Here is a 5,554-nt window from a genome sequence, read left to right on the forward strand (position 1 = left end):
TCAGCAGCCAAAAGTGGTCCGGTGCTTTGAGTGCGGAGAGGCCGGACGCTACAAGGGAGATGCCCAGTGTTGCAAATGACTCCCAGCCCCCACTGGTGGCAAGAGTCCCGGGGTGGCTAGTGTAGCGCTTGGGATGGAGCTGCCCCTAGATAGGGAAGGGGAGTGTACAGGCCTGACCCTGGTTTCACTTGGGGATAGAGAGATGGTCCCAGTGACGCCATTACCATCGAATACTGCTAAGTACCAGCAGAGGGTAAAGGTCAATGGGGAGGAGGTGGACGCTCTGAGGGATACAGGTGCCAACATGACCACTGTAGTGAGGCGGCTGGTGTCCCCTGAGCAAGTAGTACCTGATGTGTTCCATCCAGCCATGTTGGCTGACGGCAGAATGAGCTACTATCCTGTTGCTCAGGTTCCCTTTGAGTGGGGAGGAGTTTGAGGCCCGTTGAGAGTTGCGATAAGCCCTGCCTTGCCTGTGGACTGTCTGCTAGGTAATGACCTGGAACACACCTCCTGGAAGGAAGTGGAGTTTAAGGCCCACACTGAGATGCTGGGGTTACCAGGGTGGACTTGCGTAGTCACACGGTCCATGGCTGCCCGGCAGGAAGCTCAACCCGGGTTGGAGCCTGAGACTATGGCCCAACCCAATGCTGGTCGTGAAGAGGAGAGTGTTGTGGAGGACACACCCCGTGTGATGGATGGGGAGTCCGTGGAGGTACCCCCGGAGTCTGTGGAGGTGGATGTCGTTCCCATGGGGGACTTGCCGACCCTTGCCGAGTGGCATGTGGAAGGAGGGCCTACCCGGGAGGAGTTCTGTCGGGCGCAGAAGGAGTGCCCCACGCTTGAAGGCATGCGGCAACAGGCCAAAGCCCAAGTGACTGAGCAGGAGACCGGCAGTTTTCATGTGTACTGGGAGGATGGCCTCCTGTACAGTGAGCCAAGGGTTCCGATGCATGGATCCTCGAGGGCCTTAGTGGTCCCCCAATCCTACCGGGCCTTTTTGTTGGAATTGGCACATGAGATACCCTTGGCTGGACACCTGGGCCAAGACAAGACCTTTGTGAGGCTAGTCCCACATTTTTATTTGCCCAGGATGAGAGTTGCCTCTGACACCTACTGCAAGACCTGCAAGACTTGCCAGGCCAGTGGCAAGACGGGGACCAAAGTGAAGGCCCCTTTGGTACCCCTCCCGGTGGTCAGGACCTCTTTTGAGCGGGTCGGTATCGACATCGTTGGGCCGTTGGACCCTCCGACCTCTGCGGGACACCGGTTCATCTTGGTGTTAGTGGACCGCGCCACTCGGTACCCGGAGGCTATTCCTCTGAGGACCGTTACCATCGGAGTACCAGGCAATGGCAAACGCCTGCCTTTATTTGCCCTTCTCAGTTTCACTAATCAGCAGCATGCCTTCTAGGCGAGACTTGCCACCTATGCTTCTTCTTCGGCCCATGGGACTGCTGAGCCGATGGCTGCAGCGTGCGCTCCTCCATCTGTAGGGCGCCAAACTTCACAAACTGTCTGTGCCTGCAGAGGATGGAGGAGGATCTAGGGGCGCTGCTCTGCCTGACCTCACAGCTACCAGTTCTTTCCACACAAGGCACCTTCACTCCCCAGGCATCCCAAATGCCACCTTGGATGAATGTGTACAAAATCCCCAGGTTAAATAGTACTTTTGACCGTCTAGGAACAAAAAAAGGAGCTGCTGATTCAGGAACGAATACCAACACCTTGTCTTCATCTGCCACACTGCTGCCCTCTTGCATTAATTAGACCCTTCGGTGACATGCCCTCTCTTGCTTGCAGGGTCCCTCACATATTTCCCATCATGTCATTTATAGATATTACCCTATCCAGTGCATGGTACGGGCACTCACAGAAGCAGACACGGCAGCGGGCTTGCATGCGATAGGGGACATGCAATCCATTCATATTTTTTAATAGTAGTACTGTGAAAACTCTACTCTAGCGCGCCTTTAGGAATTCTATGCAAGGTTCGAGCACTTCGCACCGCACCCGAGCTCTCCTCAGCTCGCCTTTCATCAACTGGTGAGTGAAATTATATCAATAGTGCATTTGTGTGATGCCCTTTATTTTTTAATAAATGCACCTCTTACTAGCTATTGAATCCTGCTAAAAGCCTCTTGGACTTGTCTTTACCATGCTAGTTTCTGAAGGCTGCACAGGACGGATATCTGATCCAACAGCTGCTCCCCTCCAGCCTGTTCCGCCACAGACTTGTTTTTAGTTGCAGCACACTTTCACTTTTAACATTAGCGGCCATCTCCATACCGCCCGGTCCCGCCCTCCAAACCTTCAATGTTGTTGCTGGAGTTTAGCATTAAACGAACAGTGCTTGATTGTTTTTACAGTGCTTGTTTTTATTTGCAGAGCTCTTTTACTTTTAACAAGATCGGCCTTCCCCATACCGCCCGGTTCCGCCCTCCAAACCTTGCTGGGCTCGGTCACTTCCTTGCAATCTCCCTGCTGAAGCTGCTCTGCCCCCACGCCCTCTGCCAAGTGCTGTGTTTACCTTTCCGTTTTTAGGTTTCGCCAGGCGTCCGCTGCGCAGCAGCTTTCACGCAGGCGAAAAACTTTTGAGAAGACTATGTGGCTTGGTCACGGCCTCTCACTTCCATTGGCTAGCTCCATAAATGGAGGCTAGCCATTGGAAGTGAGATCTGTCCATCACGGTCCGAGGCGATTCGTGGGCGTTCCGGCGATCTTTTTCTCATCCTACCCCTTTTCGCACGTCATGCGGCTGTGGGCGGGTGTTTTTTTTTTTTTCTCCCGTGATGTTTTCGTCTTTTTGGAAGTGCCTTTAGCCGGAGTGGTCAGCGAGATTTCCGTTGCTAGGAAGTTGTTGTGATTTCCGATCTCTTTCTCCAAAGCTGAGCTCTGAAGGTAAATGTATCTATCTGAGTGAGGGGCTAGGGAGGGCCTTTCCCAGAAGTCTTACAAGTCAAGAGTTCAGAGGAAGCACCTGCTATGGGAGGGAGACTTTGCTTGCAGAGATGTCAAGTCTAACATAACACATCTGATGGGCAAGACACACGCCTTACTGGCTGGTAGCACACCTACAGAGGAGCAGGGAGCTATGCTAAGCAGGCAACAGAAAAGTCATGTATGTGTCTCATACACTGGGACCGGTAGTAATGACAATAGTCTATTAATCATAACGTCCGACAGTAACAAGACACTAAGCAAATGAGAAATGCTGTATGGCATAAAGACGCCTTATATAACACGAGCTCCAGGCAGGCACACACATATCAAGATATATATTGAGTCTCAGGAAAGGTGCTACAGTTATTAGTCTCTGTGGCGCAATTGGTTAGCGGGTTGGGTTGATAACAAAAAAGGTGGAAGGCTCAATCCCACCCAGGGAAGTATCCTTTTGCCTGCATGAAACACTTTAATGAAACACAGATATGTACCTCTGCTCTCTCCTGCTTAAGACCCTTTACGTGAACATTTCAATCCTCTGCGTTCTCTCTGCACCTGCAGTCAATTTCATAAAAAGTATAGAAAACAAAAGGCCAAGCCCTGTAATACAACCGGAGGCATATATGGAGGGGAAAAAAAGTTAAAAGGCCCACAGCATTTGTTCATCTGGCTCCGAAAGCTGCAAGTGTAAGGACCTAGTAGCGCAACGGTAGCGCGCCTGACTCCAGATCAGAAGGTTGCATGTTCAAATCACGTCGGGGTCATTGCTTACCATAATATTACCCACTGAGTTCATATATTTCCTTTAGAAGTCAAAAGAATGCAGCCTTGCATTGGCCGGGAATCGAACCCGGGCCTCCCGCGTGGCAGGCGAGAATTCTACCACTGAACCACCAATGCTTCACATGGACTGTTCACAGGCAGAGCTCTGTCGAAGACAGTGATCAGGTGCACACACTTAAATTGTACACATATGAAAAAAGTGTGCGCAGCAGACATGATAACGCCAACGTTTCACATGATGATGGCTTATATCAGACAAGCTCCAGGCAGGCGCACACATATCAAGATATATATTGAGTCTAAGGAAAGGAGCTCCAGTCACTAGTCTCTGTGGCGCAATTGGTTAGCGTGTTCGGCTGCTAACCGAAAGGTTGGTGGTTCAAACCCACCCAGTGACGTATCATTTTGCCTGCATGAAGCACTTTAATGAAACACAGATACATACCTTTGCTCTCTCCTGCTTGAGACCCTTTCTTTGAATATTTCAATCCTCTACGTTCTCTCTGCACCTGCATTCAATTTCATAAGTAGGATAGAAAACAAAAGGCCAAGCCCCGTAATACAACTGGCAGCATATGAGGAGGGGAAAATAAGTAAAAAGGCCCACAGCATTTGTTTATCTGGCTCCGAAAGCTGCACGTGTAAGGACCTTGTGGCGCAACGGTAGCGCGTCTGACTCCATATCAGAAGGTTGCATGTTCAAATCAGGTCGGGGTCACTGTTTACCATTTAATTCCACACTGAGTTCATATATTTCCTTTCAAAAACAAAGTCAAAAGAATGCAGCCTTGCATTGGCCGGGAATCGAACCCGGGCCTCACGCGTGGCAGGCGAGAATTCTACCACTGAACCACCAATGCTTCACATGGACTGTTCACAGGCAGAGCTCTGTCCAAGACAGTGATCAGGTGCACACACTTAAATTGTACACACATGAACAAAGTGTGCGCAGCAGAGATGATAATGCTAACGTTTCACATGAAGATGGCAAGAATCAGATGCAGGAGACTATAAGTATGAATGTCTTTGCATTTGCTGAGGTCACTGGCTTTGGACTATAGTTGTGGTTATCAGGGCATGATGGCAGGCTGCTCCTGACAAAAGTGGTTCACAGAACGCACCGGCCAGATCACCAGCACTATTGTGTTTCAGATTATGTCACTGAACTCTCCTCCTGGAAAATCCTTCCCACTGGCTTACCCACATTCTGTGTCCTCCCCTAAATGCTGGGGTGAAATAGGCAGAGTTCTGTTCCCTGCGCCCCTTTACGCGTCCCTAACACGCTCCCAACGCGGCCTACAGCCCTGGTCAGGCCCAGCCCTGGTCGGGTTTAGATCACTGGAGCCTTTGGAGATCAAGAACTCCGGAAGCCTAGGGTCAGGCCTATTGCACATGCATCTTGTGCCTGGCCATTATGGGATTGTTGTGTTTCAGGGCCTAGCCATCAATACTCCTGGGATTTGTTTCCCTGAGAATCCTCATGTCCCTGTCCTCCCACGAGCCCGAGCTTTTATGTAAAATAAAGTGTGCACCGTGGGCCATCCCCTATGTGCTCTCTGCCCAATCTCTTTCTCCAAAGCTGAGCTCTGAAGGTAAATGTATCTATCTGAGTGAGGGGCTAGGGAGGGCCTTTCCCAGCAGTCTTTCAAGTCAAGAGTTCAGAGAAAGCACCTGCTATGGGAGGGAGACTTTGCTTGCAGAGATGTCAAGTCTAGCATAACACAGTGAAGATGGGATGGGCAAGACACAAGCCTTACTGGCTGGTAGCACACCAACAGAGGAGCAGGGAGCTATGCTAAGCAGGCAACAGAAAAGTCATGTATGTGTC

At 50.6% G+C, this 5,554-nt stretch overlaps 3 non-coding genes across 3 annotated transcripts; 1 reads left to right on the forward strand and 2 right to left on the reverse strand.

Moving 5' to 3' along the window:
• Nucleotides 1–3,772: 3,772 nt before the first annotated feature.
• TRNAG-GCC (transfer RNA glycine (anticodon GCC)) lies at nt 3,773–3,843 on the reverse strand. The gene has a single exon. It is a non-coding gene; the product is annotated as a tRNA-Gly (tRNA).
• Nucleotides 3,844–4,050: 207 nt separating this feature from the next.
• On the forward strand, nt 4,051–4,124 carry TRNAS-GCU (transfer RNA serine (anticodon GCU)). Its single transcript has one exon. It is a non-coding gene; the product is annotated as a tRNA-Ser (tRNA).
• Nucleotides 4,125–4,515: 391 nt separating this feature from the next.
• TRNAG-GCC (transfer RNA glycine (anticodon GCC)) lies at nt 4,516–4,586 on the reverse strand. Its single transcript has one exon. It is a non-coding gene; the product is annotated as a tRNA-Gly (tRNA).
• Nucleotides 4,587–5,554: the final 968 nt, after the last annotated feature.

The sequence above is a fragment of the Lissotriton helveticus genome (genome assembly GCF_964261635.1).
Source record: "Lissotriton helveticus chromosome 1_1 unlocalized genomic scaffold, aLisHel1.1 SUPER_1_unloc_43, whole genome shotgun sequence".
Taxonomy (NCBI): domain Eukaryota; kingdom Metazoa; phylum Chordata; class Amphibia; order Caudata; family Salamandridae; genus Lissotriton; species Lissotriton helveticus.